Source organism: Lactuca saligna, chromosome 8 (assembly GCF_052625555.1).
Source record: "Lactuca saligna cultivar CGN05327 chromosome 8, ASM5262555v1, whole genome shotgun sequence".
Classification (NCBI taxonomy): Eukaryota; Viridiplantae; Streptophyta; class Magnoliopsida; order Asterales; family Asteraceae; genus Lactuca; species Lactuca saligna.
Window position 1 is genome coordinate 221,559,206 of NC_136424.1, and position 14,037 is coordinate 221,573,242.

Here is a 14,037-nt window from a genome sequence, read left to right on the forward strand (position 1 = left end):
TAGACATGAAAGCAGTTAAACCCCAGGCAAAGGTTACTTCGTTAATCATTAAGAAAGATGATCAACAACTTGTGTATGTTCCTGTGAATTACAATCGAAACTTGATTCTTTGGTTGCTTTAAAATTCCGTTACATGTCATCCTAAACATAAGGTGATTAATTGTAACATAAATTACTTGTATGACTAGTGTAGTCAGTGACAAGTCAGCTTTGAAAATGTTTATCATGACTAGAACATTCAAATGAAACTCACACGGAAATCATATTCATAAAAAAAATTAATGAATTGGATCTTATTGGATAACAAACATCTTGGGTTTCGAATGGTTGATCAAGACCACGCATGCGAAATGAATATGATTTGGAGTTTCAAATTTTGGTACTGAAACAAAAGTTTCATCAATATCTGGAACAATGTTCCCCGTCAATTCCTTAAGTTGTAAGATGTTTGGGTTTTACCTTCATCATAGACTCATGATGTCAGATCATTAACACAAAATTTTTGTATTTCTAAGTCTTGATTGTTTTGATTAGAGACCTCTCGGACATACGTCTTTGTGTGTGATTTGTGTTAAGAATTTTGTGATGAAAAAGATTGGCTATAAGATCGAATGTTCCTATGTTATTTGTGGACCAAACAAAAAACTCTTTTTCTCATATGAGAAGAGTAAGGTAGCTCTTTTGACTAATGCGAATACAAGCCTAATTGGGAAGAAATTTTCATGAGATAATTTCATTAATGCTTTCATTTCTCACACGTAGAGTCATATGAGGCTTGGGTCAACATGTTGCAGGATGCTTCTAGGGACATCCTAACTAGTATAAAGTTGAAAGAAATGATACCTTCCCATAGAAACATATATAAGCATGACCTATTCGCATTCTGCTCTTGAAAAAAACTAAAAACACACAAAAGTTAAAGAACAAACAAAAAAATACTTTTTGTGGTTTTTGAATTTTTCAAAAAAGAAAGACATAACAAAATAAAATCTTTTTGGATTTTTGAATTTTTTAAAATAAAAACAAAACAAAACAAAACAAAATATTTTTGATTTTTGAATTTTCTTAAAAAAAATATTAAATGAAACCTTTGTTATCAGATGTTAGAACGCGAAGCAATGCGAAGCCTCTTAATGCATAGTAACTTCTGAAAGATTTTGTCTCAGAGCTGCTGAATGGACCTTTCATTCTTGAGTTATTGATTTTGAAACTGAATTTACATCAATCGTCCCCAAACCTACTAAAATTCTTACAAAAGATTTTTCATCAAGAGGTTTAGTAAAAATATCAGCAAGTTGTTCAGTGGTTTTAACAAAATGTATTTCAATATTCCCATCTTCCACATGATCTTTGATAAAATGATATCTAAGAGCTATGTGTTTTTTCTTTGAGTGTTGTACTGGATTATGATTAATGCGAATTGCACTTTGAGAATCACAATACAAGGGAATCTTTTTCATGTTTATTGCATAACCACGTAGTTGACTTTGAATCCAAATTATTTGCAAAGTGCAAGCATCAGCTAAAATGTATTTAGCCTCAGCAGTTGATATAGCAACATCTATCACACCCCGAAAACCAAAGGCAGAAACATTTTCGGGGCGGACTCCACGTTAAGTATCAAACCAATGCACATAGTAAGCAAAGTAGACAACCATTATATTACATATATGACAGTTTACATTTGTTTCAAAAGTAAATTGTACAAGTGTGATACATAACATATATGAACAAAATGAGACAAGTCTTCTACGCACTCCGTCTTCGCCAAAAGTGATCGTCGGGTACCTGTCTAATGCGGACCTGAGAATACAAGCGGTTTGAAAATCAGCATAAAGTTTATGAGTTCATAACATGTTTGTTTTGTGAAGATGTACGAGTTTCCTTTGGTTTACCGAAAAGTTTGTTATCCAAGAAAATATCATATTTTCTTAAAAGTAATGTTTGATTAATTGTTAGGTTACACGCTTCTGGTTATGTTTAACTATGATCCCAGAAAAGTCCCATACTTTCCTGATTGTATGTTACCAATTGTGAAAGATATAAAGTTATCTGGATTATTACACTTTTCGAGTTATGTAACGCTCCCCAGGAAAGTCCCATACTTTCCTAAAAGTAAGTTCAGTTATTGAATTTCGATGTAATGTTTAATTACCTTTCGTACTTGTTATATTAACTAGGTATTCTGATATTCTAATTGTGTTACACTTGAATGTACCTAAATGCGTGCCTTCGTATTCATATCTCTATTCTTAATCATGTTTATTTTTATATTTGTATTCGTATTCGTATTTATATTTGTAGTCCTATTCGTATTCGTATTCGCATTCGTATTCGTATTCCTACTCCTAATCCTAATACTATTCGTATTCGCATTCGCATTCGCATTCGTATTCGTATTCGTATTCGAAATCATATTCGTATCCCAACTCCTACTCCTATTACTATTTGTATTCGTATTCGCATTCGTATTCGTATTCATATTAGTATTCATATTCGCAGTCGTATTCGTATCCCTACTCCTACTCCTATTACTATTCGCATTCGTATTCGTATTCGCGGTCATATTCGTATCCCTACTCCTAATCCTATTACTATTTGTATTCGTATTCGCATTAGTATTCGTATTCGTATTCGTATTCGCATTCATATTCGTAACCTTACTCCTACTCCTATTACTATTCGTATTTGTATTCGCATTCGTATTCGTATTCGTATTCGTATTCGCATTCGTAGATTATGAAACATAATTTAGATTGTAACATTTTATCAAGAAATCTATGATTAGTCTGAAAGCTAACTTCGTAATTCGAACTATTTGATACACACAGTTTTTGATATTAGTGTTGGATAAGGTGTCTAAGTCCATAACTTATTTGGTATATACTTGCCCCGACCCGGTATGGTCCATTTGGGTTGCACTTCACCCGAACTATTTATGGATAATTTTATCAGAGTTATACACATATGATTATTAATATGTTATAGGTTATAATATATTAATATGAAGTCATTTTATTTAATTAGTCTTAGTCTTAAATTAATTATGAAATAATTTAGAGATTAAAAGGAAGACTAATTACATTGTGGGCTATTGGTTTTGTATGGTGTGGGCTAACACTCATTTGTTAATAGGCTAGGCTTGTATGGAAGTCCATGGATGATCCATGGAGCTTTTAACCCATGGATCCTTGTAAAAAGAAAGGTCATGGGTTATTAGGGTTTCACCCTAATCATGTACACTATATAAGCATGCTTATGTTGCATGAAATAGCCACTAGGGTAACTAGTGTGTGTGTTTGTGTGTGACCGAGTTTATAAGTGTGTATAAACTCTCTCAAAGTTTTCCAAGAGTTTGTGGTGATTTGTGATTCCATTTGAGGCATTCACACTATTGGTGCTTGGCCCTCAAACTCCTTAGGAATCAAACTCATCATCAAAAGGTATGTAATCTCATCTACTTCTTTTATGTTTAAAAGTACCCCATGCCATGTTAGATAGGTTATGAACCTTGGAAAAATTATTATTTTGCACGTATTTAGACAAACATAGATCCAAGGTTTATTAGGGTTGCATGCACACTTAGGAAGTGTTCGATTGCTCAAAACCCAACAATGGTATTAGAGCCTAGGCTTGCTTGTTTGATACTTGATGCAAAATAGTGAAAAAAGTCGAAATTTTTGTTGTCTACATGATGGACTCGCCGAGTCCATGGGGGGACTCACCGAGTCCAAGGCAAAATTCATCCTACTCGCCGAGTAGGTTCGTGCACTCGGCGAGTAGAAGGTTCAGAATGTAGATTTTCGATTTTTGCTGCTGGAAATGGACTAGAAAGTTTACCCTAAACCGTTTTGATGTTTTAAAACTTATTTTCGTTGGTGTAATGGTTGTTCTAATCCATTTACAATAGCATATATCAAAATTTCATGCTTTGTATGTGTTCATATAATTCTTGAAACTTTGATAATCTTGTTCATGTTCATATGAATTTAGAAGATGATAGGAATTATTTGCTGAATTGTTTAGGATTAATTCTTGATCATTTATGTGTTTTAATGGAGTCCATAATTTGTCCTCAAGTTATGGGTATCCAAAGGTCACTTTTCTTTAACACACATTAAAAACACATAAGTTACATAAAAAGAAGAGTCTTCATTTTATGAACCTTTAATTCATAAGTTATGAAATGAAAAGTTTTGAAGAGTTACAAAACGTCCCTCAAGTTTTGGAATTTGGAAAAGTTTCACACACTTTAATAAAATTTAATTCCAACACTTAGAATTTTAAAAGTTAAAATTCAACACTTATACTATTTATAACATTAATGGTTAATTATATATATATATATATATATATATATATATATATATATATATATATATATATATATATATATATATATAAGAACAAGTCGTTTTACCGTTAGTAGGCCTCATTCACGAAGCCGGTCTATAAGGTGGGTATAAGGTTGTTGCCTATAAAATGGCGACTTAATGGGTGTCCACTCTCACCCACCGCTTGCTTGATCGGTGGAGGGTCGTTAGCCGAACGGGTAGGACAATGACTTTAAACTCTCATTAAAAGTATAATGATTATTATAAAGTAAGTAAATATTTTTTATTTAATTCCCAATCTTAGTTACTTTAGGAAAAATGTGAATTTGGTGCTAGCCCATGGAATTCACACTTTGTACCTTACCAAGTCGTTGGTGGAGCGTGTGTGGTTAACCGGCACACTAACTTGGACTAGTAAGGATCACGAAGGGTGACTTAATGTTTGTCATAGATCAATGGAGCGTGTGTGGTTAACCGACACATTGATTAGGTGATAATATTAAGGGCACCAAGTGAATTGGTATGGTTATTCACACCTTGTTTTGTGATCCTCGGCATCCCAGTCACAAAATTTGAGAGGGCACACTCGAGATTGAAACATGCCATTGAAAAGTTCAATGAATCTCAAAAGATCTAGGAATTTCAAATCCAATTAAAACCTAATAAATTATTTCGTTTTTCATGGTGGAAATTGGTGAATCGTCATTCGCCTACCTTCAAATATTTTATAGCTTGGATTATGACATCCCTCTTCCAAGTTATAAAATATTGTGTTGGGTCCTAGCCTTAATATTTCATATTGGGTGTTATATTAAGGATTTTGAATCAACTAACTTGATTTTCTCCCATTATAGATGTCTGGTTCAGACAACTATGATGTTTCCAAATCTCTTGAAGATGGTGTCCCTCAACATCATGCTTCACTTCCTCCACCTCCTCCAATTATTCTCCCTTACCCACAAGTTCTTGAAAAGTTTAAAGTCACTCAATCCCTATTGGCAAGCATAGTCTATGTGTGCTCACATCTTGGAGATAAAGTCACATATTGACAAGCCGGGAGAGTTGGATGTCAAAGTCTCGTGAAAGTTGGATGTTCAATCACTTTCTTAGTAACATAGTGAGTCTCTTTGGGACTACTATGAGACAGACTATGACACGAGCCTTAATGATCTTATCTATTTGCTCAGTGCTGCAGAATCAGCAATGTTTTGGAACACTAGTAAAGCAAATTTTACTAGAAGATCAACTTCCCAAACCTTAAATGGACATTGGCAATGGTAGCATTGGATATCTAGAAAAGCATTTCTCTTCCCAATGGAAAGGGATCGGCCATAGTCAACTCGGTTGACCAAATGGTATAGAGAAAGGCTAAGTCTGAGATAGTCTCATGTGCCATTACCAAAGGGTCCATGTGTTTTTTTGCCAAAGGAAGGGGCATTGGTTGCGAAGCTACCCTATTCACCTGAAAGGTCATAAGGTTGATCAAGTCAAGAGGTTTGACTCTACTTCGGGTAAAGTCCACTGACTAACTCTATTAAGTTCCTATTTGGAGACTCTTATTACATAATGTGAATGGGTCACGTGTTGATGTTTCTAAGAATCAAAAGAAAAGATAGGAAGCTTAAAGAAGTACACGTTGATTATGATTGCGAAGATGGATTTCGATCGCATGGTTCGGTGATCAGAATTTTGAGTTGTTGCTTAAGAGTTATAGTATATTGCTTATGAATAGATAACAACAAGGTTTTCATGTGGATTGTAAGGATATGTTTTTCCGCAAAGTTTTTAAAAAAAAAGAAGAAAAAAGGGTTTTAATATTATTTATTTTAAAAATATCCTTACAATGGCATCTGTGGAAAATTGTTGCTTATATGTTTCCAGTAATAGCAATATTGGAAAGTGGATTTGATTCTTTCTTTTGTGGTAGTGTCTGAATTTACCAAATGAAGAAAGGTTTTCATCACCCAAGTTTCAATTGGACAAAAACTTGGAATCATACAAGTTGTATTGTATGATGAATGAGAATTTTCATCTTTGAAAATTAAGACTAATTCTTTGATCACATGTATATGTGAGTTAATTGAAGGACTAAGGAATTAGGTACACTGGGTGTGCGCTGGTCAAGGTCCACCACAAAGATTGATTTGTCATGATTTACTAAAGATTAGTAAATATGATTATACTTATAAGGTTAAGTATAATTCTGTAACATTGGAAAGGATACAATGTATGACAAAACAAATGAGAAGAATCAACTTAGGCAGAAAGATAAAAGTTTCTCAAATATGAAAGGATGGGAGAGTACTTTAGTATCATATTTCATGATCATCTTAATGATTATGAAACCATATCACAAATTCATACTCTAAGGACGTCTTAGTGCATTGTTATGGCTAAGAAGTGAGGTCATGAATTGTTGGATTGGTTAAAATCAAGAAGATGAGTCATACTTCTTTCCAAAACAATTCTTAGAGTCATACTCCAAGATTGTAACCTTGAGTGACATAAAGGAAGATTTATTAACACTAGTCAAATGTAAGAGTAAAATGTTTTCTACTCTTGTACATTTGAGATTGGTAAGTTGTGATGTCTTGGATGAGACAAAGACCAACTAAGACCAATTGTGTGAAGTGTTAGTCTTGATAAGAATCCGCACTATCCCTTGAATATTTTTTTTGTCAAGGAATGGTTCTTGACTGGGGAAACTTGTATGTCAAGGGGACAGTGGGAGCCTTAAAGATCCTGAAAGAGTTTCAAGATTTAATCAAGAGTGAGACTTGTAATTTATCACTAGCACATGACTTAAGGTATGCAACCTATCGTGTTGACATAATTCTTATTTCTGTACCTACTTCAAATAAGTTGAATTTGCATGTAAGTTATCAGAGTTCAACTTGGAAGAATTGGTGGGCCTTGTGCTACCAAAGGTGACAAGAAACTAAGATTGAACAAGTTTAATCCATCTAAGGCTGAATTTGTCACTAACCTTGTCTTGTGATTATGGTTTTGACAAATTCACATGGATAGGAACTCATACACTATAAAATCTAAGTGTCATAAGGTTTCTCTCCGATTCATGAACATGATGGTGAGGAAACGCTTTCACTAAGTAGATTTTACGTAGATATCAACTGTGTTATTTGCATTTTCAAAAGTCGTTAGTGGAGCAGGTGTGGTTCACCGGTACACTAACATGGACTTGTGAGAAATGGCAACGGTCTAAACAATTAAGACTATAACTACGGTATCCCTTTTCATAGTTCTGAAAATTGTTTACACACACATGTGAGCTATCTAAGAAAGGGTGTATGAATTTAAATTTCAGAAGTCCAGCAGATTTCTGGAAATATGTCAGAGCTAGTGGGAGCATAAGTGTTATGCTGATAATCATCATGTTAGTGGGAGCATGATTATTACGTTTAGTGCTGCAAGTTAGCAATGTTAATTATAGAAAAACAAAAGTTTCAATTCATTAAGTTGCAGGGGTTGAAAAGTTGTTTTGCTATAATTAAGGGAGAGGAAATTATACTTCATTTCAATTCTAAAGCTTAGATTGAGATTTTAATCATCTTTAGTCAAGGACATATATATGAATTTTATGTCTGAATGGTTCGACTTAAGGAAATTCTATATATATTGCGTTCTCAAAATTCAATTATGACTACGACATCCCTCTTCATAGTTAAATTTTGAAAACATGGCAAATAAAAATATTGCAGCAAAAGACTAGTCTAGTATCATGTCTTTATGTCAAACATCATGAATCGTGTCCCATATGCTTCGGATATAGGATCGATTGCATGTGCTATAATCTTTTCTAAATTTTCCAAATGCTTAAGGCATTGAGAAGGGAAAAGTCTAGAACTGGATATGACTAAAGTGATTAAGCAATTGTCGAGGACAAATCTGAGGTTCGCCAAAGATTGGTTGCTTAGGGAAAGTTGGAAGTATTATGTAAGTTGTCGGAAAGGACCGTATTGATGTGTTCTGAAAAGAAGTAACTCTTGTTCGGAAGTGATAGTCAAAATGGAACTATGGAAATGTCTCCATAGGTGGAAGTTATTCAATCTATGTAAGATTAGAAAACCTTAATGCAAGAAGGATGTTCAAAGCAATGTACTTTGAATATGAGACTTCCGTTACATAGAAGTTGACCTTCTTTGGAATACTCTGTAATGACTTATGACAAGGTTTTGGTGACTTTGTGAATAATCATTACAAGAGGAACATTGCATAAAAGTTTAAAATCTAACAGATTTTTGGTAAATGATAGGAATCGGGGATTCTCACATTTACAATAAGGATTTGGGATTGTGAAATGAGTATCATTGGAATCATGTTCAATTGATCTACATCACAATGTAAGGATCATAGACAAACATAGTGTGCATACTTGGAGTATAGCATAACTATTGTTTAGAAAAACAAAGTGTACATGCTAGGAGCATGGGACGACTGTTGTTTTTTATTCAATTCTTAAGTTGATTGTTTGAAACATTATACAATGAATAATGTGTAATCAATATGGTGATAAATAAAAGGTGGTTCTATTTATATTCAAAAGGGTTTTGAGACCATATTGGATTCGATTATTATTGTGTTTCACTTTGCATGTTTTGACTTCCAAAATATCTAGGTTATTCTTTCCGAATGACTAAGTTATTTAAACACTCCACAGTCGTTCATATGTTGGAAGTAGGTATGAATCAAGACTGTCATGAATCGAGTTTGTAGATGGCTAAATGGGTTTAGTCATAGCAATGGTTGCTACAACATTCATGAGTGCTCATAAGTTATGAGTATTGGAATAAACCCACGCTCACTTGTATCACTTCATGGAATTTATCTCGAGTGATCGTGAGACGGTAATATCATATAAATATTCAAACCTAGGGATATGAGTTGTTACCTATGAGTTGGTTGTGCATTGATTGCACGTAAACGCATCAGTAACTTGATGTTATAAAACGTGCCTTTGTGTACAATTCAACAAGTAGTAGAACAAGTATATGAGTCGAAGTTTATCTGTTCCTTCTAGAAATAGAAGCGATATTTGGGCCCCTCGATGATTTTGTTGTGACCTATGTACCGGACGCTCAGAACTAAATTGATGTGTTCGATTAAGTTCTTTGTTAAACAAATCGGAAATCGAGAAACAACTGCCAGACAATAAGCAATACATAGTTCCATGTATTTGTCTGGCTGATATCATGAGAACAGAGGATTATATGATCACTTATCTAAAATTGCGCTTGATAGTTCAACAGAGTTTTCAAGAGCTACGATTGCTGGTTGGTTCCTGAAGTAACATACGCAAATATAGTTATTAGACTTATCCAAGTGGGAGTGAGTTGGATAAGGTGTCTAAGTCCACAACTTATTTGGTATATACTTGACCCGACCCGACATGGTCCATTTGGGTTGCACTTCACCCGAACTATTTATGGATAATTTTATGAGAGTTATACACATATGATTATTAATATGTTATAAGTTATAATATATTAATATGAAGTCATTTTATTTAATTAGTCTTAGTCTTAAATTAATTATGAAATAATTTAGAGATTAAAAGGAAGACTAATTAGATTATGGGCTATTGGTTTTATATGGTGTGGGATAACACTCATTTGTTAATGGGCTAGGCTTGTATGGAAGTCCATGGATGATCCATGGAGCTTGTAACCCATGGATCCTTGGAAAAGGAAAGGTCATGGGTTATCAGGGTTTCACCCTAATCATGTACACTATATAAGCATGCTTATGTTGCATGAAATAGCCACTAGGGTAACTAGTGTGTTTGTTTGTGTGTGACCGATTTTATAAGTGTGTATACACTCTCTCAAAGTTTTCCAAGAGTTTGTGGTGATTTGTGATTCCATTTGAGGCATTCACACTATTGGTGCTTGACCCTCAAACTCCTTAGGAATCAAACTCATCATCAAAAGGTATGTAATCTCATCTAATTCTTTTATGTTTAAAACTACCCCATTCCATGTTAGATAGGTTATGAACCATGGAAAAATTATTATTTTGCACGTATTTAGACAAACATAGATCCAAGGTTTATTAGGGTTGCATGCACACTTACGAAGTGTTAGATTGCTCAAAACCCAACAATTAGAACATATAGAATGAAATCAATTGAACTAAAAACAATAAGTTGGAGTACAAGATTTCCTTGTACTTTTGCTTGTATCCCCCTCCGCCTAAAAACAGTGAAAAACATTTGAAAAATGGTAGGAGTATGAACTCACCGGTTGAGAAACGCGACGTTCCGGATGCTAAGTGTCGATTCAAGGTTTGACAACACACGAGGTTCCTATGTAATATGAAATGGTATACAAATATATCTAATTAGATTTATAAACTCTAATTAGATATTATATTACACTCCAATGAGCGAAATCACTTCAAAACAAGTGTTTGGAGTGACCCGGGTGGCATCTACGGACGTGTATTGATGTGTGGGACATAGGAATTGAGTTTACTCTTCAAGAGTAGACTTTTTAGGGACTTTACTACCCTAAACACCTCATCCATATGATTTCACAGCCGTGAACTCATGGAGGTTGATTTTGGGTGCAAAATGGCTTCATAACACTCGGGAATAATTGCTAGACTTGGGTTTTTGGCTTTGGAATGGATTGTATCACATATAGGGACCATTTATTGGAGTTTACGGCTGTAAACATGGAGTTTACGGCCATAAACTCCCCCCTCACTTCCAATTCTTAAGGTTTTGGTCCTAAATTAATCACACATGATTTTAATGATTTTTCCCAAGCCTTGTATGAATTTTTTAGGGACTTTTGGGCTAGATTTTTAGAGTTTACGGCCCATGAACCCCCTCATGGCCATGAACTCTTTAGATGCGGAAAATACTATGTTTTAAGGCCCAATACTTGTTTGTAAACACTTCTAGAATTTATCCCAAGGCTTTAGGTGTGTTAAAGTGGCATTTTAACACATTTAGAGGAGTTTACTCTTGGGTAGTAAACTCCAGTTTACTCCTCTAAATTTATGTTCAAGGTGTTCCAAGGCCAATTACGTAATTCTACAAGTCATATCTAAGCCTTGTTGGTGTTTTAGAAGGGTTTAAGGGCTTAAACAATCCGTTTAATATGTGTTTACTCTCCATGATATGGAGTTTACGACCCAAGCTTGTTCTTGGGCAGTAAACTCATGTTTACCCTTCAAAAATTATGATTAGGGTGTTCTAAGTGCGAATTGGTAAGCCATATAGTCGAATCTAAGTCCCAAAATTGTTTAGGAGGGGTTTAAAGGCATAAAAACCCTCTTATTATGAGTTTACAGCCCAAGCATGCTCCTTGGCCGTAAACTCATGTTTGAGGTCCAAAATTAAAGTTTAAGTTCGGATTTGAAGGCTAATGAGGCTGTACAACAAGTTAGGGAAGGTACCTTGGTGATTAGAAGCCTTAAATTTGAGATTTGGATCCTTAAACCTGAATTTAGGAGAGAGGTTAGAGAGAGAGAGTAGTGAGAGAGAGAAAAAGCTTCAAATGATATCTTGAATATGTTTAAATAGGTCCCAAAACTTGGACACGGTGGAATTCTACCCGATACCGGCACTAAACGGGGCTTTTGGTCGCACCCGATTAAGTTACCGTAATCCGGCGGAATAGAATTTAGAATTTTTCTATTTAATTATATTGGGCCAATTTCACTAGTTCCTAAGGGGTTTGGACACTCATTAGTATCAAATAAACATATAAGTTTAAATAATTTAACCCAAAACGAAATCGGAACGAATCGATAAATGGCGAACTTTTACGGGTAGAACGGGTTTTCGGCGATGGAAAATTTCGGGTTGTTACAACAAGTTTGCTTCTTTGACTGCTAACTCACCAAATTTCCATCCAATAGATGACATCCACCCCTTGTACTTTTTCGATCCAAAGTACATCCTCCAAGATCAAAATCTGAAAAAGGTTGAATGAAGAATCCTAATTTTGCAGGATACCAAAGTCCTAACGAAATTGTTCCCTTAAGATATCCAAAAATATTTTTCACTGCAGTTAAGTGAGGTTCTCTAGGATTAGCTTGATACCTAGCATAATTACACACAGAAAACATAATATCAGGTCTACTTGGAGTTAAATACAATAAAGACCCTATCATGCTTCGATAAAGTGTTAAATCAATAGCAGGAGTATCTAACGAAGGAGTTAGTCTTGTTCCCACTGCCATTGGTACTTTAAGCTTCGTGCTATTTGTCATTCCAAACTTTTCAAGAAAATTCTTTGTATATTTTTCTTGGTTGATTAAAATTCCATCCCTGTTCTGTCTTATATTTAAACCAAGAAAATTGTTAATTTTTCCCATCATGCTCACCTCAAATTTACTTTTCATGAGATTTTCAAATTCAGTAGATAATGTTGGGTCAGTTGAGCCAAAAATAATATCATCAACATAAATTTGAACAAGCAAAAGATGATTCCCAACTTTCTTGCGAAATAATGTGGCGTCAACTGATCTTTGTTTAAATTTAGATTGTTTCAAAAAATTGGTAAGTGTTGCGTACCAGGATCTTGGTGCTTATTTTAACCCAAAAACTGCGTTGTCTAAGATGTAGACATGATCAGGATGTTCTTCAATTACAAATCCTGGTGGTTGTTCAACGAAGACTGTTTCTTCTACTTCTCCATTTAAAAATGCACACTTAACATCCATTTGAAAAACATCAAAGTCTTTGTGAGCTGCATAAGCTAAAAATATGCGAACTGCTTCGAGTCTTGCAACAGGTGCAAATGTTTCATCATAGTCTATTCCTTCTTGTTGCGAATATCCTTTAGCAACTAGTCTAGCTTTATTTCGAATAATATTGCCATCTTTGTCGGTTTTATTTTTAAAAATCCATTTAAATCCGACAATTGAAACGTTATAAGGTTTAGGAATTAATCTCCAAACCTTATTTCGTTCAAATTCAGCTAGTTCAGATTGCATAGCAACAACCCAATCTGAGTGTTCCATAGCATTCTTTACTGTCTTCGGCTCTATTTTCGAAATAAAAACATTAAAAATACACAACTCTTGATTCGCATTCAGTACTTCATTTTTCGCACGAATTGGAGCTATTGTCAACACACCATCTTGTGGATTCCCAATCACCTGTTCTTTGGGATGATTCATTGTCCATTTCTCAAGTGGTGGAAAATCAGGATTAAATTCCAATCGTGCATGTTCGTAAAAATTTTCATTTTCAGATCCTTTAACAGACAAATTACCATTTAATTCATGAAATTCATCATTTTCATCAAGTTTAATTGTATCTGTTGCATCATGCTCCCCCTCAACATGATTTTCATGTTGAAATTGCGAATTCTCCCCCTCAACTTGATGATTCATATTTTCATTCTCCCCCTCGAAAGTTTGCTCCCCCTCCATACGTACTTCAGGCACACTTTTGCAAGATATTGACGTTGTAGTTATTGTTTAATCATCAATATGTTTTGAGGATTCTGATGTTTGATTATTAGGAGCATGTACTTCCGCATCAATTGCCATATCAGGAGTTCAAAAAATTAAGTCATAATCAAAATCATTGATATCTGAATTTTCAATTTGAGTATCTGAATCAACAAGAATTGATTTATCTTCATATTTACTATCTGTTTGTTTAATATAGTAATCATCAAAAGTTAAGTTGAAAGTTTCTTCAACTTTTCTTGTTTGCTTGTTT